The 23,955-nt window shown below is 45.8% G+C and overlaps 1 pseudogene across 1 annotated transcript; it reads right to left on the bottom strand.

Annotated features, from left to right (window-relative positions):
- Positions 1–1,998: 1,998 nt before the first annotated feature.
- Positions 1,999–13,134, bottom strand: LOC311122781 (2-hydroxyacyl-CoA lyase 1-like; annotated as a pseudogene). The gene is made up of 9 exons: positions 13,122–13,134; positions 6,271–6,346; positions 6,039–6,111; positions 5,773–5,850; positions 5,502–5,596; positions 5,090–5,202; positions 4,348–4,483; positions 3,895–4,000; positions 1,999–2,124 (listed from the first exon to the last, which is right to left on the bottom strand). The product of its transcript is annotated as a 2-hydroxyacyl-CoA lyase 1-like (transcript).
- Positions 13,135–23,955: the final 10,821 nt, after the last annotated feature.

Genomic DNA, 23,955 nt, shown 5'->3' with positions numbered 1-23,955 from the left:
CCCACTCCAGGACAGAGTACTTATCTGAGCCATCACCCCTAAAAAGAGGTGGAGCACTAACATCTGACTTCACAACCAGATTCAGCTTGGACGCATCAATAAAGGTTGACCCACACTGCTCAGGCAGGGGAAACTGCTGGGGTTGGTGAGGGGGACGGGCAGGAGAAAGACTTGAAACCCCAGGCTGCAGTAAACTCGCTCTGATAGATTCTCCTATCTCTGAACCAATCTGCTTAATAAGGTCACTAAGCTGACTCGGAGGCATCCCATTATCACCGAGTACTGTGGATGATGGTACTTCAAAAGACAGAGGTGGGATACCCTGGTCAGGTGGAACAAACAGCCTACCCCTCCCAGTGCTTGCAAACTCAGGACTAGCAAACGCTCTACTCCCAGGAGCTGACTGTACAATTGGTGTAAATGGAAGGACACCCCTCCCTCTACCCACACTAAAATCCCCAGCATAACACGTCTTATGGATTTGAGAATCTTCCATGGCTCAACAGAGCACTAAAATACAATGTAATTTAGTGCATTTAAATACCCCCAAAAATTAATGCAATAAACAAATTCATCCAAAACATACAAATAAGCACGAATACCTGTATCTAATGAATATGCTACATTCACTTTCACTGTTTACAGTATATATTCACTTACAGTAAGCCATCAACAAATTCACATGCGCAGGTCGTGCACCTCATCCACATGCACAGCTCCGGCGGTCGGCTTGAGCTGACCAGTCGGCAGGTCACGTAATTAGGACACTGCCACAACTGGAATTCTGATGGTTGGATAATTTTTATTCGACCTGCACACGAAGAGACAACACACAATATGTTAGCTCTTGGTGCAGCCACAGCTCTCGGGCACCTTGCTAGTTGAAGGTCAGGCAAAAGAGAACAGGTGCTGCATGCACACATTCCGTGCCTAACAACACACTATACAATACAAGTAAAATGATATACAACATAATTCTGACAAAATAAATGACATACCTGTACACGAAGAGACAACACACAATAGCTTAGCCCTTGGTGCAGCCACAGCTCTCGGGCACCTGCGTGAGCACATAGAAACTCACTGTCTAATCAGAGACTTCAACACATTAGTTCCCACAATGAGTTCATCAACCTGCCCATCAACAATAAGCACTGGGACTACATAACAGAAGCCATAAAGTTGCATTTTTAAGTCACACATGCCCACTGGGCTAGTTTGTTCCCACCACAATCCACCAGGATAATGTCTGAAGGAGCTAGAAAGTTCCCCTCTACCACTCCTGCCTCCCTCAACCGAGGTACAATATCTGCGCGCAGAGTAGTAGCCATGGACCCACTATCTAACATCCCCTTCAGCTCAACTTTATCCTGTACTAGCACAGTGGTGTAAAACAAACTGTCTTTCTGATTAATTCTCATTGTGTTCTGAAAAATGACTGTGTTGTTCTTGGGTACTGACTCACAAAAGTAAGAATAAACAGATTGGATATCATCATCAGTGGAGGAAAAATAAGAATGCCCCACATTGCCCTCCTCAGAACGGAGGCTTTCTAGTTTTCCTGAGACCTGCCAGTCTGTCCACATCCAGGGTTCTGTCGCTGCCCAGCCTCACTACAGTCAAAGCTCATGTGGCCCGGAGAAAAGCACTTGACGCACAGCTGGTGCATCTGACAGTGAGCTTTGGTCCAGTGATTAGTGCTTCCACAGTCAGCGCACTCATGCTGACGTTTGTGGAACTGTTTACGGGGCCCTCTACATTTAACATGTTTAAGTCATTTAGCAGACGCTCTTATCCAGAGCGACTTACAGTTAGTGCATACGTAACTTTTTTTTTTTCATACCCCCCGTGGGAATCGAACCCACAACCCTGGCGTTGCAAACACCATGCTCTACGAACTGAGCCGGCCATTCCCTCCACTACCCTAGGCGACGCTGGTCCAATTGTGCGCCGCCCCATGGGTCTCCCGGTCGCGGCCGGCTACGACAGAGCCTGGATTCAAACCAGGATCTCCAGTCCCCCAGGACTGTGTTGTGTTACCTGCTTGACAATAGTATTGATGTCCCCCAGGAGAGCAGCAGCAGGTTGCACGTTGTTCCCCATCTCCTCAGCACACAGATCAACCTTGACATTGACCTTGACATAAATAACGTATGTGGAACGTTACTACAACATACCAGCAACGACACGACAGGAAGAGCGCCGTGCGTGACACATGTAACAGCAGCTGGAGGAGTGGCCAAACCTCAAGCTAAACACAACAGAAATAACCAGGCACCACCACATAATGCTAAGGCTGACACACACACGTTCCCTTTTATAAACCGGGTGACTCGAGCCCTGAATGCTGATTGGCTGAAAGCTGTGGTATATCTGACCGTATAACATGGGTCACGTTGAGGGAGGAGGTCAGAGACCTGGCCGTGTTGTGCCAGGATAACAACCTCTCCCTCAACGTGACCAAGACAAAGGAGATGATTGTGGACTACAGGAAAAAAAAGAGGACTGAGCACGCCCCCATTCTCATCGACGGGGCTGTAGTGGAACAGGTTGAGAGCTTCAAGTTCCTTGGTGTCCACATCACCAACGAACTATCATGGTCCAAACACACCAAGACAGTCGTGAAGAGGGCACGACAAAGCCTATTCCCCCTCAGGAGATTGAAAAGATTTGGCATGGGTCCTCAGATCCTCAAAAAATTATACAGCTGCACCATCGAGAGCATCCTGACTGGTTGCATCACCGCCTGGTATGGCAACTGCTTGGCCTCCGACCGCAAGGCACTAAAGAGGGTAGTGTGTACGGCCCAGTACATCACTGGGGCCAAGTTTCCTGCCATCCAGGACCTCTATACCAGGCGGTGTCAGAGGAAGGCCCTCAAAATTGTCAAAGACTCCAGCCACCCTAGTCATAGACTGCAAGCGGTACCGGAGTGCCAAGTCTAGGTCCAAAAGACTTCTCAACAGCTTCTACCCCCAAGCCTTAAGACTCCTGAACAGCTAATCATGGCTACCCGGACTATTTGCACTGCCCCCCCACCCCATCCTTTTACGCTGCTGCTACTCTGTTAATTATTTATGCATAGTCACTTTAACTCTACCCACATGTACATATTACTTCAACTACCTCAACTAGCCGGTGCCCCCGCACATTGACTCTGCACCGGTACCCCCCTGTATATATAGCCTCCCTACTGTTATTTTATTTTACTTCTGCTCTTTTTTTCGCAACACTTTTTTTGTTGTTGTTTTATTTTTACTTTTTTGTTTAAAATAAATGCACTGTTGGTTAAGGGCTGTAAGTAAGCATTTCACTGTAATGTCTGCACCTGTTGTATTACGGCGCATGTGGCCAATAAAATTTGATTTGATTTGATTTGAAATTTATTTTGACTGTTCAAATTACGTTGGTAACCAGTTTATAATAGCAATAAGGCACCTCTGGGGTTTGTGGTATAGGGCCAATATACCACGGCTAAGGGCTGTATCGTCAAGGCACTCTGCGTTGCATCGTGCTTAAGAACAGCCCCTAGACGTGGTATATTGGCCATATACCACACCCCCTCGGGCCTTATTGCTTAAATATAGATGTACTGTACAGCACTAAGACAGCCATGACATTATTTGGAGAGACCACAAAGACTTATAGAGAAGCTATATAATTGATAGACTAAATCCAATAGACTGAGTCAAATACCTTTATACCTGGTTACAATGAAATGTAGTTCACTATGAAATGACCTGTGACTAGGGTTGCAAAATTACAGTTACTTTCCCCAAATTCCCAGAAATCCCTGTTGGAAGATTCCAGAAATCAGAACGGAATAAGCAGAAAATCTGGAATCCGAAAAAAAGAAGGAAAAAAAAGAAACCCTACTGGTGACCTTTGACCTAGCTGGATGACCTTTACTTGGGTGTCAAACCTGGGGGGAAGGCCAAAGTGCAGGATCCAGTTGAGTCTGGCACCAAGTAGGACCACAACATCAGACTGGAGCAGAGCTCTGCAGTCCCCACCAAGACCATAGAACCAGGAGGATAGGAAGAGGAGGAGGAGGAGGAAGAGAGGAGGAGGAGGATAGGAAGAGAGGAGGAGGAGGATAGGAAGAGAGGAGGAGGAGAGCAGGGACAAAACAAAATGTAATGAAAAGAGGCTAGTTATAGGAGTAGTGTAGTTGTTTGATTGACACCAGTTTACATTGACATGACCTGGCCAGGAGAGACTAGTTATAGATAGGGATTTCAGGAGTTTCGTGGTCCGTTCAAATGGTCAGGGAAATTCTTGGTCCTACTTATACAGTCAATGGTCTGTACATGAATATGATGCCAGCTGAGAGAAGGAGAGGCTGACCTGGAGCGGGCAGCAGCAACACAGTTGGGGTGATCGTCAGGCAGCACCCCTTTACCCATGGGGGTGGGCAGGAAGGGCAGGTCACACCCCTCCACCAGCTCCTTCAGAGCCCCCTCTGCTCTTCAATGGGCTGCACCTGCAGAGGGACACAGACAGAGGGCACTGCCACACGGATTTCAACAGACTGGTCTTCACAACTGGGATGCATTCAGCTGAGCAAAACGTTGTGCAACGTTCAGATAGAAATATAGCATGTAGAACGAACGTGCCTCTCAGACAGGTAGAATGAGAAATCATGTCAACAACATTTGTCGACTGAACGTGGCCCAGTTTTCAACTGAACCGTGGTACAGTGCTATATGTGTTACAGTGCGTCTCAGCTGGCTATTGATCTCTCTTGGACAGACGCACGTAACATAACTGGAAGTAGCGTCTGTCAACAGAATGGGATGTGACAACTTTGTTCCGGTACGCTGATTTTTCACCACTAATCATTTGGACAAATCCCGATTTCGCAGGTGCTCGCATCTTTTCAATTTCAGAACGGGAGGGGACATTTGGCCCATAAACTTGCCGGAAACTTGCAGAGAGTTTCCGTTTAGGGGGGTGGAGAGTTCGCAAGTGGCGTTAGTATCTTTCTCTTAACATCTCCCCAGACCTTATCCAAGTATCTGACGCAATTATGCAAGATTTTAGTTCTGTTTCCCCCAGATTATCTGGCTATTAAAAAAGCAATGCCTACCTTTGCCAATGATGAGTAAAGTCCGTTTGGCTCCTTTCAGGACCGCCAGTGCTTCTGTGATCACCATATGGTCAGCCATACTCACAGGAGGAGGTGGACTACAGGGCACCTCTCTGACAAAGGAAATAATAAATAATAGGTCAAACATTAAACATGTTACCTAGCAACTTTATTGCATATGTAAATAAACCATGAAGGTCTATCGAGGCTTATTGCTATTCTCTGATGAGAATATTTTGATATAGTGCTATATTTTCTAAGTAATTTAATTTCTGGTTCACTTCAGACGTTAAAAGGTATAACAAGATAAAATAAAAATGACTACGGTGATGTGAATTCAGAGGTATACATATTCAACAGTAACACATTAGTATACATTTTAAATGGATGAAAGACAGTGATGGCCACTAACCTGGCTCTGCTCCTGTCCAATTTAGCATTGACCATGTCCCCAGATATGTCTACGTATACAGCACCTGGACGTCCATACATGCTAGTGCGTGCTGCCTTAGACATACCAAACACCCTTAAATTCAGATCAATTAAGGCTGTGCTGTGCTCTTATGAAGCAGTTAAGGTACCTTGCTAAGCTGGAAAATTAGAGGTCAGAAAAAAGACAATTGCAGGTGATACCAAATGATATGAAGAGGACTACACAGAGGGAGTCAGAGTAGACTGTATACCTTCTCTACCACTGAGGAGATCATATCCAGACTGCTAGACCTAGCAGAGAACTTACTGTACAATCTGCATGCCTCCACCTGACAGAGAAAGAGGACCACAAATAACAAATTATTTCCTCTTTCAGCAATTAAACTGCTAGGGCCAGTTTCCCAGACAGAGATTCTCTATTGAGTTTGCTTTTTAGGCCATGACTAGGCTTAATCTGTGTCCTGGGAAACAACCCCCTAATGTTCAAAAGTCATAAATATCATGGTTCAATCGGTACCTGTGGAAACTCTTGAAACGCCCCAGTGGTCTCTTGGTTTTGATCGGAGGAGCCTCCAATAACAATCACAGGCCTACAGAGAGAGAGGTATCACACAATGACATCAACTGACAATCTGAGATAGTTTGGAGTCCTCAGATCATTTTTTGCAGTGTGCGGATAGCATCCCTTCTTTTGAAAGGACCACTGAACATGAGTAGTAGGGTCTTCTGTTTGTGGAGTTCTAGCATACCAGCAGTTCATGTTAGCGTTGGCCATTCCACCAAGTGCATGGATGAGTCCCGGTCCAGACACAACCAGACACGCACCTGGACTGGAGAGGAACAGACAGACAGAGGGACAGACAGGAAGACAGGCAGACAGACACACAAAGGGTCAGACAGACAGGCAGACATAATTAGCAATGCAAAAAAGCTATGAAACTGACCCTCACACACTACACGCTCCTGTAGTCTATGTACGGGTAGTTAATATCACATGATTTGGGGAGAGCTGGTTTAGTAATAAAAAGGTGGCTTATGGCTTGTTCATTGCGCATTCCCACATACTTGATTCCTGAGGCTTGAGCTGCCTTAGCTACTTCAATGACTGGAACACCAACTATTCCAAACATATATTCTACATTCTGTAGAGAGTTACATGTAGATACAGTATATTTACCTTTTTTTAAACATTTTTAGTCATTTAGCAGACGCTCTTATCCAGAGCGATTTACAGTTAGTGAGTGCATACATTTTCATACTGAATTGTATATGAATTGTTACAATGTAGTTTAGATTTTCTTTGCATTGACACACACATTGGCATGCATCAACAAGGGTGTTAACATATACTATTCCACATAAACATCTAAATGTTTTTCTACAACAATATTAATAGTTAGCTATACCAGTGCAATGACCTATGGCACACTTTCACAACTCATAGTGTTACATTCTCACTGCCAAGGACATGATCAGCGACTAATATATTATTAGCAACACGGTTACACAGTATAACACTGTTTTATATATATTGCACACACTTCACCTGAGCTTTTAGTGCCTCTGCAATGAGCTGAGCCCCAGTCACATCTTCCATTATTATTGTCGAGAAATCTGTTCAAAGTGCAAACGCGGTTAGCAATGATTTCTTGGACTTGTTGTTCAGTAGCTTATAAATCGTGTTTAGATCTCTTGCAAATCATTAGTTTTGTCTGCTTTCCAGCATGCATTACATGAGTAGCTTTTTCTTCTTCAGTGGGGTTTATAGGCAGTTGGCATCCAACGTTATGGTGCATTACTGCCCCCTATTGTACAGAAGTGTGGACATGAGCCGTGCAATAGCAGTCATGAATATTTAATAAACTAGTAGCATTTTTCTTTTTTTATTGCAAGAAATACATAATAAGCCCTCATTATGTGTTTATAACTGCACTTTACTTAACACTTAACTCAGTTAAGTCATTATGAGTGTATGACAGTATGAAAAAAAAAATGTATGCACACACTAACTGTAAGTCGCTCTGGATAAGAGCTTCTGCTAAATGACTAAAATGTAAAATGTAAATGACTTGAGTGTATGCATTATAGATATAGGCTTCATAGAAAGTGTTACAAATGTTCTCCTGTCATCTTATAGGAGATCCATTCATGGATTTAGTTATGGCTTGAGAATGTGACTGGTCTACGGAGTTCTCCTTTATGTCTGTCTTTATATGTGACAACAACTTTTCTGTATTATGTGTATTTCCACAATCAATAATCATAAACGGTACTTCACTATGAATACTTTTGACTATGTGGTTTGAAGTACTTTACCGTTATCTTGCACATACATGAAGACTACTATAGACAGAAATCAATGCAGTAATGTTTTATTAAATAAAGGCTCTGATTAAAATATCATATTAATAAAATCAGGCATTTGGCTAATTCTTCTTCCCAGAAGCTCCTGTGAATGGTTTGGAGATGGCTCTGGAGAGAGCGTGTAACACCCTGACTATGAGTGGGCGTTTACGGGACTGGGACTCCTGGGGAGCAGGGGCCGGTGTGGTTGTCAGGTCCTCCTTGGGTGGGGAAGTGGATGGAACCTCTGGAACCTCACACTCAGCATCTGTCATGAGAACATTTCATAATCAGAAAATGAATGTGTGTGTTTGTGTCTGTCCGTCTGTCCGTCTGCCTGTCCGTCTGTCTGCCTGTCTGCCTGTCTGTCCGTCTGCCTGTCTGTCCGTCTGTATGCCTGTCTGCCTGTCTGTCTGTCTGTCTGTCTGTCCGTCAGTCTGTCTGTCTGTCTGCCTGCCTGCCTGTCCGTCTGCCTGTCCGTCTGTCTGTCTGCCTGTTTGCCTGTCTTTTTGTCTGCCTGTATGTCTGTCTGCCCGTCCGTCTGCCTGTCAGTCTGCCTGTCTGTCTGCATGTCTGTCCGTCGGTCTGCCTGTATCTGTTGTCACTGTTTTAACAAGCTTGTCATAGGGTGATACATCAATATGACATTATCGATGCTTATCACTTACCCTGTGAAATATGAGTCTCTCTGAGATGTTTGGTAGGCAGCGCATCCTGTTCAGGGTGTCTCTTCGGTTCCCCTTTTGTCTTGAACAGCTGTTGACAAAACACATCAGGACAACTGAGCCTGTGTAAAATACAGAGTGTGCATCCTAAAAGGCACCCTATTCGCTACGTAAGGCACTACTTTTGACAAGGGCCCAGAGAGCTCTGGTAAAAAGTCGTGCACTATATAGGGAATAGGGTGCCATTTGGGACTCTCCCATGTGTATTAGGATTGCATTACAGCGTCCTCACTCAACCTCCTAAAGACAATGACAACAGTTTTGTTCTAATGCTGAGAGACAATAGGGGTGTAGTGAATCTGTAGGGTAAATTTCAGCCCTGCCTTACAGAGGTAATCTCAAAACACAGAGCACCCTACCTTAATCATGATCTTTGGAAACTTATGCATTTTCGGTAGGAAACGCCACTTCCTGTTCTTCTTAGTCTCTTCCCCTCTGGCAGAGGGAAGACGGGCCATGCCGTCAGCCTTTACATCAGCCGGGCTAAGGCTCCTGGCAGGGAATTCCTCAGTAGCATTAAGGTCAGCTACAACACCATGAGTGATGTCACTTGTGGCATTGCTGGTGTCTGAGTGAGAAGAGCACGCTAGTGTGACCGACCTGTGTACAATAACTGGGAGAAGAGGACGCAGCCATTGAAGTCAGTCACTGCATCCCAAATGGCATTCTCTTCACTTTATAGTGCACTACTTTTGACCAGGGCCCATAGGGTCTGGTCAAAAGTAGTGCACTAAATATGGAAGAAGGTGCCATTTTGGACACAACCAGTGAATTTCACATCATAAAACGCAATGTATTGAGCATCATGTTACAATTAAGTCCTATGCAGATGAAAATAGGTACTTTCACTTACCATCCTCCATTGTAGACTTGGACACATAAGTCAGGCTGTCCATCACCACGTCTGTCATCAACTTGATGACCTGATCCAAAACCATTTCAGCCGATGGTGGCATAGGCCTTCCCATACACTGCCCCAGGAGTCTCCTAACAGAAGTCTGGGCAAAGTTGTAAATGAGCTCTGAGGCATCGTCCTTTGACAGCTTCCTCAGGGCTGGTTTAGGCAGCGCTGGTTGAGAGAGGCTTCTGTGGCCAACCATGGATTGAAGCTGGCGGTTTATGGTTATCTCCTGAATGAGACCATGGACCTTTGCGATCAGGTTGCCAGATGCACCTTGAAGGGCTTCAACTGACAGGAGCCTATCCAGATGTTCTTCTGCTGAAGTCATCTCTGGGTCGTCCGTCTTCAATGTGTCCATTATAGTTTTCACTATGATATTGGTGTCAGATATGTTTATTTCTTGTTGGCTCACAAGCGTTGACCGTGAACCTGTCTCGTCCATTGCGATAGAGGTATGGGATTCTGTCCTTGTGATTTCATCGGCAGCGCTCATGTCAGGCAACTGGTCAAGGCTCTCCAGTACAGAGTCTAACATGTTAGTGGCTATCAGACACTCCTCACTTGCAATCTGCCCAACAGATGAACTCTCAGAGTTGGCCACTCTACACTTGATCACATTTAGGATCAAGCTGAGCGTCTTCTTTGCAGTTTTGCTAAAGCCTTCTTGGCTGACTGCCACTGTTACGTCTTTTAGAGCCACAAGAGGTTTGCAACTTTCACTCAATCCACTGCCGTGGAGAGGAGAGGCTCTCTTCAAACTGTTGTTGCTCACAACTGACATACTCCTGGTGGGCAGAGTGACATCCTCACTGCATGTGTCAATTATATGGTGGTCTGTTGAAGAGCCACTCGAAGACACAAGGGCTTTAGACCTTTTAGCCAAACAGACTTTTGACAAAGGCTTCTCACTTCTCACAGACGGAGGGCGGCTCCTGTCCTCAACAAGAGCAGTGTCAGCGGACTTAGAATGTCTGAGTGTCTCCACAGGGGCGGAGTCCAGCACATATTTGGCTGTGGTGACTGACACTGGTGGAAAAGAGAAAAAGATGTTCAGTCTATCCTTTACTCTGTGGTACATGGTTTGAGCAGCATCCAATAAGTTGTCAAAGACAACTCTGGGTTTGAGCTGGAACTCCAGCTTTTTCTCTCCTAGTGGGAAGGAGTCTGCGTCGTCCACAGTGTACTGGGATACACTTTCAAGGTCTTGCATGATAATATTTACTATATCTTCGGCTGTAGAAACCGCATGGTGTGAGAAGGTGGTGCTAGGCATGCTCTGTAGCAAAGAATGGCTGGCTTTGCTAGCAGCTCTGAGAATGGTCTCACTCACAATGTGTTTGGCCTTAGCTCGGAACTCAGCACTGTGAAAGCTCTGGATGGAAATGTTAGAGGTTCTGCTGGCTGCACTAAGAGATCGCGTGAGTGTGGCAATCTCGGCTGATGTCACATCACTCGAAATGGTGAGGTCCTCCAATTTCGAAATTATCGAGTCCAACTTCTGGTTGAAGTCGAAGGATGAATTTGACGTGCTCTCCCCAACGGAAGCGGAGCAGTCTTCCTTTGAAGTGTCCACCCTCAGCACCGAGATCACCTGTTTGATTACCCCTTTAGTGCAGGTGTCGAGGGTGAGCTGGTAGGCTGAGGCTGGGGACTTAGAAGGGTCTTACTGTCTGTCTTCTGTACAGGAGACACTGCCAAAGTGGCCTCAGTTACAGGAGATTCCTGCACAGTGGCCTCAGTTACAAGTAGTCCAGTTGCAGAAAGCTCGATTTGCACAGGAGTATTTTTTCCCTCAGTGAGATGGTGGGAGGTGAACAGCTTCCTTAGTTTGTCCAGGGTTTTGGTATAAATCTTCTGGGAACCTGAACTCACTTCCACCCAGAACATTTTGCGACCTGATTTCGTACGCATGGAGGCCTTATTGACCTCAGATACCTCATGCAGGTCGGAAATAATTCCACCAAAGAGATCAGAGGATGCCTCCTCAATATTCTCTGAGGAAACATGGACAGATAGGATTTCCGACAGTTTCCCACAAGTGTCGGTTTTATCCAGCGCAGCAGTATATGTCACAGCTGCATCCTGAATGACCTGAGTGATGCATTGCTCAGCTTTGACAATATACTCCTCCACTGGTTGACCATGGAGGATGTCAACTTTATATTGTCGAGGTGGACATCTCTGGGTGCTTTATCACAGCAGCCTCCTCCAAAATGGCCGACGGGCCCTGGAGGATGTCAGAGATATCCATGTCCTCAATGGTCTCTACCAGAGACGATAGTAGGTCTCTGGCTGCCAGGTTGGTAGGTCTCTGGTTCTCAAGCTCTGTTTTGATTGCTTGACAGGCAGTTGCCAGAGCAACAACAGAGCGAGAACACAACTGCTTCAAGGTGGAGTCAGAAAAAGATGATGACAGATCTGTCATGGACATGGTGGAGAGTTGACTCTCAGAGACAAATGGGCTGAGTTTGACAGACACCTGTCTGACCAAGTCCCCAGCAAGAGCTCTCATATCTATTGCTCCACTAGCTGAGTTGTGGGAGCAGGCACTCTGTGGCCTTGACGGGTTCCTGTTATCCAAAAATCCTGTTATCCAAAAAACCTCAAGTACAAGATCCACAACATCGGATGACACTTCTGTCACTCTGTTGTCGGACAGAAATGTACTTGGATGAATGGTGCCTGCATTCACAGTCCAGTCGCAAATGGAGTTGTTGGACTGACTCTGGACTAGTGGAACTAGACAGGTTTCACTTGGACCTTGGCCAAAGAGCTCTGCCATTTTGAGCAGAACTGATCTTAAGACCTTTGACTTGGAAATGTTCAGCAGTGGGTCGTTGTTGGACAGTCTGGTGGATGGTCTGCTAGCCGATCTGTGAACCACTAGGCTTTGTATTTCTGCCGAAATGGCAGTTAGAAAATAGGTCAAGGGGCTGGACGCTCTCCCCTCATTTCCTCCGTTGGCTTTAGCCTTGATGATGCTATCTATGATGATGACTATGACCTGTCCAGCCAGAGGACCCAAGATGGCCTCAAGCTCCCTCTCTAACTCAAGGGGAGACTTGTGGCCGAGCGCAATATGCTCTATGGCATGGGAATACATCTTAGAAGTCGCCATGCTTAGCATCTCTTGGGCAAACTGTTGACTTGCTGAGATACTTCCAGTCAGCAGAACTAGAGTTCCCTGACTGACACTTCGCATTAGCTCAGCCAATCTGGAGTTGAGAAGGTTTATAACCAACTCGACAATACCCATCATAAACTTGCCGTCCGTTGACATTTTGCTAGGTCTGTATTTCTCCTGTCTACTCCGTTTGGGCAGCGGTACGATGTCACCCTGCGACTGGCCGCTCTGGACCATGTCGAAGACAGAGTCCTCAGAGATGCCAAACACAGATCTCAGTGGTGCTGAGTGTTGTCTGTGTCTCATCTCTCTATCGCCACCCTCAGGTGAGGAGACATATCGCTCTTCGTTCTCACTTAGCAAAGAGGTCATGGACCTGCAGAATGCACAACATAAATGAATAGTATATGGTAACAAAATAAAAAATATGATCCAAGAATTTGGGACACAAACTCAACCTTGTTATTATTATTCAAAGGAAGCATTGTGAACCATCTCAAACCACACTCAGAGCAAACATTAACATTCAGAGTAAACGTTGCCTAGCACCACGAGTGGTTGTGTAGTATCTAAGTAGTATTTCTCACTAAGTGGATCTGGAATGGATATTTGTACCTATAACAGGAAATACCTGCAAAAAGAGGAGGGGATAGAGCTAGGTATCTGTGAGAGGAGGGGATAGGGCTAGATACCTGTGAGAGGAGGGGATAGGGCTAGGTACCTGTGAGAGGAGGGGATAGGGCTAGGTACCTGTGAGAGGAGGGGATAGGGCTAGGTACCTGTGAGAGGCGTGGATAGGGGTAGGTACCTGTGAGAGGAGGGGATAGGGCTAGGTACCTGTGAAAGGAGGGGATAGGGCTAGGTACCTTTGAGAGGCGTGGATAGGGGTAGGTACCTGTGAGAGGAGGGGATAGGGCTAGGTACCTTTGAGAGGCGTGGATAGGGGTAGGTACCTGTGAGAGGAGGGGATAGGGGTAGGTACCTGTGAGAGGAGAGGATAGGGCTAGGTACCTTTGAGAGGAGGGGATAGGGCTAGGTACCTGTGAGAGGAGAGGATAGGGCTAGGTACCTTTGAGAGGAGGGGATAGGGCTAGGTACCTGTGAGAGGCATGGATAGGGCTAGGTACCTGTTAGAGGCATGGATAGGGCTAGGTACCTGTGAGAGGCATGGATAAGGCTAGGTACCTGTGAGAGGCGTGGATAGGGCTAGGTACCTGTGAGAGGAGGTGATAGGGCTAGGTACCTGTTAGAGGCATGGATAGGGCTAGGTACCTGTGAGAGGAGGGGATAGGGCTAGGTACCTGTGAGAGGAGGGGATAGGGCTAGGTACCTGTGAGAGGCGTGGATAGGGGTAGGTACCTGTGAGAGGAGGGGATAGGGCTAGGTACCTGTGAGAGGCGTGGATAGGGGTAGGTACCTGTGAGAGGAGGGGATAGGGGTAGGTACCTGTGAGAGGAGGGGATAGGGCTAGGTACCTGTGAGAGGAGGGGATAGGGCTAGGTACCTGTGAGAGGAGGGGATAGGGCTAGGTACCTGTGAGAGGCATGGATAGGGCTAGGTACCTGTTAGAGGCATGGATAGGGCTAGGTACCTGTGAGAGGCATGGATAAGGCTAGGTACCTGTGAGAGGCGTGGATAGGGCTAGGTACCTGTGAGAGGAGGTGATAGGGCTAGGTACCTGTTAGAGGCATGGATAGGGCTAGGTACCTGTGAGAGGAGGGGATAGGGCTAGGTACCTGTGAGAGGAGGGGATAGGGCTAGGTACCTGTGAGAGGCGTGGATAGGGGTAGGTACCTGTGAGAGGAGGGGATAGGGCTAGGTACCTGTGAGAGGCGTGGATAGGGGTAGGTACCTGTGAGAGGAGGGGATAGGGGTAGGTACCTGTGAGAGGAGGGGATAGGGCTAGGTACCTGTGAGAGGAGGGGATAGGGCTAGGTACCTGTGAGAGGAGGGGATAGGGCTAGGTACCTGTGAGAGGCGTGGATAGGGGTAGGTACCTGTGAGAGGAGGGGATAGGGCTAGGTACCTGTGAAAGGAGGGGATAGGGCTAGGTACCTTTGAGAGGCGTGGATAGGGGTAGGTACCTGTGAGAGGAGGGGATAGGGCTAGGTACCTTTGAGAGGCGTGGATAGGGGTAGGTACCTGTGAGAGGAGGGGATAGGGGTAGGTACCTTTGAGAGGAGGGGATAGGGCTAGGTACCTGTGCGAGGAGAGGATAGGGCTAGGTACCTTTGAGAGGAGCGGATAGGGCTAGGTACCTGTGAGAGGCATGGATAGGGCTAGGTACCTGTTAGAGGCATGGATAGGGCTAGGTACCTGTGAGAGGCGTGGATAAGGCTAGGTACCTGTGAGATGCGTGGATAGGGCTAGGTACCTGTGAGAGGAGGGGATAGGGCTAGGTACCTGTGAGAGGAGGGGAAAGGCGTGGGAGTGCGTGTGCTGCAGGCAGTTCTGGCGCTGGTGCACCTGCTGGGTCCTCCACTACAGCTGAATCTGACGCTGCGGCCAAGAGAGGTCACCTCTCCTGCCTCATTACTTCCTGATCCAGAAGAGCTTGGCGAATCAGAGAGCTCTATCTGCATGGTGAGGTCAAGGGCGGGAACAACCACAGTGGATGTAGACTCCATCACCCATGCTACAATATCCATGCACTTGGCACTAAACTCATGTCTGCTCATCTGCAATGTTAAAAGACCATACAGAGTTAGTTTGTTAAAGGGGCTGCACTGATATAAAATGTAGAACCATTTACTCAAGCTAGTCAATTAAAGCAGTGGTTCAGGATTAAAGGTCCTGCAGGATTTCCACAAATGAATGTTTGGTCCATTTTACCAACATTAACTACTTTAGAGGTGACTATAACTCACCCCGGCACGCATATTCTCACTCAGCAGATTCCAATGGCTGAAAAGTAAATAAATGCAAGTACACAATGAACTACATGACATTACCTCTATTATCTTAGACTATGTTATGGATGGACATTACCTCTATTATTTTAGATTACGTTATGGATGGACATTACCTCTATGATTTTAGATTACGTTATGGATGGACATTACCTCTATTATTTTAGATTACGTTATGGATGGACATTACCTCTATTATTTTAGATTACGTTATGGATGGACATTACCTCTATTATTTTAGATTACGTTATGGATGGACATTACCTCTATTATCTTAGATTACGTTATGGATGGACATTACCTCTATTATCTTAGACTACGTTATGGATGGACCTCTATGGAACTAGGCCACACCCAGACATCCCTGATTGGTTATTTGGTCCGTTGAGTCCTTTGTATTGGCCCGAGACTATGGGAGACTCTCAATCTCCTCGCCTCCTTCTCAAAACCCATTGGATGAGAAGGTCAGAAGGGCGGGACCTCTGGCTTTCTCATCCAATGGGTTTTGAGAAGAGAGGACACGAGGAGTATGCAATTGAGATAGGGAACATATCTAGGGGATGCATGGGGAAGCCAAAGAGCAACTTACTCGTCCTTCATGTCCTGCACAAAGGTGTGTAGGTCTGGGTAGCTTCTCTTTCCCCTGCTGAGGGTGAGGCTGGTCTGGGAAGTTTCATCCTTGTGGGTCACGGTAGTGAAGGTCACCACTGCAGCCTGATGGCGACAACAGAAAGCAGAGTTAGGCTGTAATTCAATTTTGCGTCATTAAAACACAAAATATCTCAATGAAATGTCATACATGTAATAGAAAAATACATCAAATACATCAACTTGTCCGAGAGAGATTTACATGGTTACAAAAACGTCACGCCACTTTTTTCCAAGATGGCGAAGTAGTGCAGTCCTGTTTCTGTCGTGTGTCTGTAAATAGCCTGTAAATACCCTGTTTTTTGTATTTTTCGTACATATTTCCCTATCAGACTTTTCATCCTTCTACAAAATATACTTTCCTGCAACCCGCCTCACTCAATGTGGAACGGATTCTATTATCGACTTACCTTTATCTAGAATCTAGAATCTCCAGTTGAAACTAGCTAGCCAGCTAACTAGCTACTTGCTATTAGCCACAGCTAGCGGTGTTTCACCCAGAACATTGGATTTTTTTCCACGGGATTAATTTTAATCACTGGACATTGATCACCGGATATTCGGCCAGTCTGCACAGCGCGTTATCGACCCAGAACATATCAGTTTTTCCGCCGGAATCACTGAATCACTGGACCTTTAACTCCGGATTCATCGCTACCAGCTAGCTACCACCAGCCAGCTACAACAAAACGGACGCTGTGGTCTGGCTAATCATCCTGAGCTAGGCCCATCGCCCATCTCCCGGCTATCTACCTCTCTGTCAACCGGACGGGACCACCTAGTGTTGACACGGAGCCCCGCCGATCCTACACGACTGGTCTGCCGACGAAATCGTCTGATGTGGTTACGACGTTAACCACGAAGATTCCATCCATCTGCTAGCCCTGGCCCGCTAGCACACGCTAGCCGTGGCCTCTTACTAGTGCTTCACCACCGGACCTTATGATAACTCAGATATACAGCTGATATCTGCTGGACTGTTCCTTTTTACGGTACTACATCCTGTTTATGTTTAGCCTCAGCCCAAACATGGTTAATTTATTGTTGTTTCGGTTATTTCTAATTGTACTATATCACTGTAGACCCCCCAGCCTAGCTAAACCTGCCTTAGATAGCTCCTTTGCACCTTCCCCTATACACGCGGAGACCGACTCAATTGATGACTCCAGCGATGCTATCTCTTTCATTGTTACCCAACGCTTAGGTTTACCTCCACTTTACTCATATCCTTCCATATCCTTGTCTGTACATAATGCCCTGAATCTTTTCTATAACACCCGGAAATCTGCCCCCTTTATTCTATGTACCCAACGCACTAGAAGACCAGTTCTTAAAGCCTTTAGCCGTATCCTTATTCTAGTCCTCCTCTGTTCCTCTGGTGATGTAGAGGCTAACCCAGGCCCTGCAGCCCTCAGTATCACTCCTACTCCCCAGGCGCTATCATTTGATGACTTCTGTAATCGCAAAAGTCTTGGTTTCTTGCACATAAATATCAGAAGTCTACTTCCTAAGTTTGAGTTATTCACTGCGTTAGCACACTCTGCCAACCCTGATGTTCTAGCAGTGTCTGAATCCTGGCTCAGGAAGGCCACCAAAAATTCTGAAATGTCCATCCCCAACTATAACATTTTCCGTCTAGATAGAACTGCCAAAGGGGGTGGAGTTGCAATCTACTGTAGAGATAGCCTGCAGAGCTCTATCATACTATCCAGGTCTGTGCCCAAACAGTTTGAGCTTCTACTTCTAAAAATCCACCTTTCCAGAAATAAGTCTCTCACTGTTGCCGCTTGCTACAGACCCCCCTCAGCCCCCAGCTGTGCCCTGGACACCATATGTGAATTGATTGCCCCCCATTTATCCTCAGAGTTTGTACTGCTTGGTGACCTAAATTGGGATATGCTTAATACCCCAGCCATCCTACAATCCAAGCTAGATGCCCTCAACCTCACGCAAATTATCAACGAACCTACCAGGTACAACCCTAAATCCGTAAACATGGGTACCCTCATAGATATCATCCTGACTAACATACCCTCTAAATACACCTCAGCTGTCTTCAACCAGGATCTCAGCGATCACTGCCTTATTGCCTGCGTCCGTAACGGGTCCGCGGTCAAACGGCCACCCCTCATCACTGTCAAACGCTCCCTAAAACACTTTAGCGAGGAGGCCTTCCTAATTGACCTGGCCCAGGTATCCTGGATGGATATAGATCTCATTCCGTCAGTAGAGGATGCCTGGTTGTTCCTTAAAAGTAATTTCCTCTCAATCTTAAATAAACATGCCCCATTCAAAAAATACAGAACTAAGAACCGATATAGCCCCTGGTTCTCCTCAGACTTGACTGCCCTTGACCAGCACAAAAACATCCTGTGGCGTACAGCATTAGCATCAAATAGCCCCCGCGATATGCAACTTTTCAGGGAAGTTAGGAACCAATATACACAAGCAGTCAGGAAAGCAAAGGCTAACTTTTTCAAACAGAAATTTACATCCTGTATCACTAACTCCAAAAAGTTTTGGGACACTGTAAAGTCCATGGAGAATAAGAGCACTTCCTCCCAGCTGCCCACTGCACTGAGGCTAGGAAACACTATCACCACCGATAAATCTACAATAATCGAGAATTTCAACAAGCATTTTGCTACAGCTGGCCATGCTTTCCATCTGGCTACCACTAACCCGGCCACCAACTCTGCACCCTCTGCTGCAACTTGCCCATGCCCCCCCCGCTTCTCCTTCACACAAATTCAGACAGCTGATGTTTTGAAAGCGCTGCAAAATCTGGACCCCTACAAATCAGCTGGGCTAGACAATCTGGACCCTTTCTTTCTAAAACTAGCCGCCGAAATTGTCGCAACCCCTATTACTAGTCTGTTCAACCTCTCTTTCATAACGTCTGAGATCCCCAGAGATTGGAAAGCTGCCGCGGTCATCCCCCTCTTCAAAGGGGGTGACACTCTAGATCCAAACTGCTACAGACCTATATCCATCCTGCCCTGCCTTTCGAAAGTATTCGAAAGCCAAGTTAACAAACAGATCATCGACCATTTTGAATACCACCGTACCTTCTCCGCTATGCAATCCGGTTTCCGAGCTGGTCACGGGTGCACGTCAGCCACGCTCAAGGTCCTAAACGATATTATAACCGCGATTGATAATAGACAGTACTGTGCAGCCGTCTTCATCGACCTGGCCAAGGCTTTCGACTCTGTCAACCACCGCATTCTTATTGGCAGACTAAATAGCCTTGGTTTCTCAAATGACTGCCTCGCCTGGTTCACCAACTACTTCTCAGATAGAGTTCAGTGTGTCAAATCGGAGGGCCTGTTGTCTGGACCTATGGCAGTCTCTATGGGGGTGCCACAGGGTTAAATTCTTGGGCCGACACTTTTCTCCGTGTATATCAATGATGTCGCTCTTGCTGCTGGTGACTCTCAGATCCACCTCTACACAGACGACACCATTTTGTATACATCTGGCCCTTCATTGGACACTGTGTTAACAAACCTCCAAACGAGCTTCAATGCCATACAACAATCCTTCAGTAGCCTTCAACTGCTCTTAAACACTAGTAAAACTAAATGCATGCTTTTCAATCGAACGCTGCTAGCACCCGCCCACCCAACTAGAATCACCACTCTCGACGGGTCTGACCTAGAGTATGTGGACAACTACAAATATCTAGGTGTCTGGTTAGACTGTAAACTCAACTTCCAGACTCACATAAAGAATCTCCAATCCAAAGTTAAATCTAGAATCGGCTTCCTATTTCGCAACAAAGCCTCCTTCACTCATGCTGCCAAACATGCCCTCGTAAAACTGACTATCCTACCGATCCTTGACTTCAGCGATGTCATTTACAAAATAGCCTCCAACACTCTACTCAGCAAACTGGATGTAGTCTATCACAGTGCCATCCGTTTTGTCTCCAAAGCCCCATACACTACCCACCACTGTGACCTGTACGCTCTTGTTGGCTGGTCCTCACTACATGTTCGTCGTCAAACCCACTGGCTCCAGGCCATCTATAAATCACTGCTAGGCAAATCCCCGCCTTATCTTAGCTCATTGGTCACCATAGCAGCACCCACCCGTAGTCTGCGCTCCAGCAGGTATATCTCACTGGTCATTCCCAAAGCCAACACCTCCTTTGGCCGCCATTCCTTCCAGTTCTCTGCTGCCAATGACTGGAACGAATTGCAAAAATCTCTGAAGCTGGAGACTCTTATCTCCCTCAATAACTTTAAGCATCAGTTGTCAGAGCACCTTACCGATCACTGCACCTGTACACAGCCCATCTGAAATTAGCCCACCCAACTACCTCATCCCTATATTGTTATTTATTTTGCTCTTTTGCACCCCAGTATCTCTATTTGCACATAATCTCTTGCACATCTAGCATTCCAGTGTTAATACTATTGTAATTATTCTGCACTATAGCCTATTTATTGCCTTACCTCCATAACTTGCTACATTTGCACACACTGTATATATATTTTCTGTTGTATTTCTGACTTTATGTTTTTTTACCCCATATGTAACTCTGTGTTGTTTTTATTGCACTACTTTGCTTTATCTTGGCCAGGTCGCAGTTGTAAATGAGAACCTGTTCTCAACTGGCTTACCTGGTTAAATAAAGGTGAAATAAATAAAAATAAAATAAAAATAAAAGCCTACACGAAATACAGCCCTTATTTTATGTGTTTCTAAAATCGCCTATGGGAAAAATTAATGGTGGAAAAACGATTGGAACCATTTCCCTGTTTGACCGCTAGGTTTTATGGGTATTATCACACCTCCACTGTAACACTCTATAGAGGGGTTGGTTGTTTAGCAACAAAACTGGCATGCAACTATGGGGCAAAATAGACAGGGTTTGACTTAGACAACATGTAAACTATATTTAGTCTCTAAATGTTTAATGCAAACATAAATACATTTGAACAATGAACTCGTCTCAAATACATTGTTACAGTTGTTGTTGGTTAGCTAGGTAGCGAATTCTAGTCATTGCATAGACATGATATCAGTCAAAACACCTCAAAACAAGACATGGTATCAATAACACCATACAACGAGCTGAAACATGCCATAGAGCTACGATTCCCCACATGGCAGCTTGTTGTTAGCTGAGGTACAGAATCATAACAAGATACACGACTTCCGGCCATCGATGCGCGAGCATCATTTTCGTGACGTCAGCCAACCCTTCTATGGCTCCTGGTCAAAAGTAGTACACTAGCCTACATAGGGAATAGGGTGCCATTTTGGACGAATTTATGAAGGTGCTGTCATAACCTTTGACCCCCATTTGACCCTACTGTACCTTTAGCCAACTCTCATGACTCCCCGGCCATATACTTTCTAGTTTGATATTACAGCATGAATAGCACATTATTTCATTTGTTAAACAATATTTAATCCACAGTAATTAATATAATTGAAGATTTAAAAATAAATAACATGTCTACCTTGAACTCTTTATTCTCCATCTCCTTGCAAAATCAGCACATTTCCTTGCCAAAATGAACGCGCATCCAGAGCGAAAACAAACGCAATCCTCCAGCACTAGGGAGGATTAGACTGAACTGCTCCAGCGGTTTTTGATCAGTTTCAACATTTATCAGTGATGACGTAACAATGACCTGTACAGATTTGACACACTTTCGATCTCGTGCTGATGCAACACTCTGTGTTGTTGAAAGCTCATGTATGGAAATCCTGCGAGTTGTAAACAAATGTAGGCTATTGTTGCCCTTAAAACTGTAATGTTGAGGACGCCATGAAAAATAAAATACATAACCCACACCGTTAGGCCAAGGTACATGCAATATTCATCACTTTGCCAATAGACTTCTTGTTCCTTGTTGTATGTAGCCTTTCTTTTGGGATTAGCACCACTGTCACCTAGAAATTGATACTGCGGTTGTCACATAAAACAGATAACCCATAGTTCATTATTAAATAACATAACTCATTTCTTTATTTTATTACTCATAAAATATACAGCAATCTTCAGATACTGAAAGAATTCATGGGAGTTTCGAATTCAGTCACTATTTCATATGTACATGCTAGTTTCATCCTTTTAAAGAAAAAAAAGGACACGAAAAAACCTGTGAACCTCCTGATCCTGATTTGACGAACATAGCATATGTATTGTACATATTTCCAGTTAAAATTATTTTCAAAGAGACAAAAACGGGGGTTTGAACAAGCAATCACATAAAAGGATTGAGTGGTTTCATTTTTTTGAAGAAGTTAAGCAAGCAAAACCTGTCAAAATACATTGATTATAAGACCAAGACAAATAATATATATATATTTTTTTCAACAGAAGAAAATCTAAATGCTGCTGTCCTACCATTGGTTTACAGTGTTTCTCCTCTCCAAGGGAGGCATGTTTTCCCCCTCGTATGCCTCGGAATAGTATCAGTGCTTTTCACAAACGTTGTAGTACTTAGTGTGCATCATTGTTTTCGCTCATACAGCTGCCCCTACTCTCCTAACCTCCCCTCAGTAACTAAAGAAGGCACAAAATGATGACATAAATATCACAAGAAAGAATACATGAATTAATAATTTACTTTCTAAAATATTTTCTAGAGGGCAAAGGACAGGTAGGTTTAATAACGCAAATGTAAAAAGTCCTGTCGCTCACATACAAATGCAAAATCTAAATGGCACCCTATTCTTTATAGAGTACACTACTTTTGACCAGAACCCTATGGCCCTGGTCAAAAGTAGTGTACTATAAAGGGAATAGGGTGCCATTGGGGATGGAAATTCTTTGAAATTACTCATGAGAGCAAATACTACGATTCTTTGGTTCCCACAGAGGGTCAGGAGCTTAAGACATGAATGATTTTATTAAAATGTTTGTTCATAAAAAATAAATGATTTCCCCTCCTCCCACATGGATTACAGACAAGAGGCTAGGTGCGTTCTGACTGTCTTAGTGTGCGGATAAACATGACCATCACTCTCATAAAACTTTAAATGAAACATCACTCCTTATGTTTTTTCTCAGGCCAAAACGCTCAATCCCATTTCTACTGTCAAAACAGGTTTTGAAAAGGCTTCTTCCACATCTTTTGGTCCATGTCTGTTTTTCACTCAGTGAAGTGCTACTATCCCCTTGGACTACAGGTTATTGCCGTCATAAGGTGTCCGTCTGTCTGTTGGCTGGACAGTTTCTACCGTTTAGGACCTTTGTGGGTAAAGGTAAAGGTGGGGTATAGCAGCAGCAGTTCCTCTGAAGTCCAGTATCTGCTGGAAGGACACCTGGTGGTATGAGAGGATGAGTGTGGCCAGCCAGCCTGTTGTGCCTCCCCCTCTCCCTCCCTCCCTCCCTCCATTTCTCTCTCTCCAACTGCGGGACTCTTAAGGCTCCTGTGCGGACTGTCTCGGCTCGTGCCCTCCCAAAGCTGGCTGTGGTGATTTAAGACACGGTGTGTATGTGTGGATTTGTTTGTGGCCTCTGCCCCACTTCACTGTCCATCCGCCTGCCCTTGGCTCCTCTCCTGGGCAGCGACCACCACCCCCCTCAGTATGTCTTTGAGTCTGAGTCGTTGAGTTCCTCATCCTTGTAGAAGCCTCCATCGTGGTCGCGGTGGCCGATGTTGTTGAAGCTGCAGTAGGAGCTGTGCTCGCTGCGCAGCACGGGCAGGCTGTCGAAGGTCACACTCTTGGAGGGGCTGGTGGTGTAGTGGTTAATGGCACTGAAGGACAGGCTGGGCGCCGGGTTGCAGGGGGACACGGGCATCATGGTGGCCAGGATC

This window comes from Coregonus lavaretus (genome assembly GCF_964263955.1).
Source record: "Coregonus lavaretus genome assembly, contig: HAP1_SCAFFOLD_260, whole genome shotgun sequence".
Taxonomy (NCBI): Eukaryota; Metazoa; Chordata; class Actinopteri; order Salmoniformes; family Salmonidae; genus Coregonus; species Coregonus lavaretus.
Note: the sequence above shows the minus strand (reverse complement) of the source record. Positions and strands in the feature narration are given on the sequence as shown.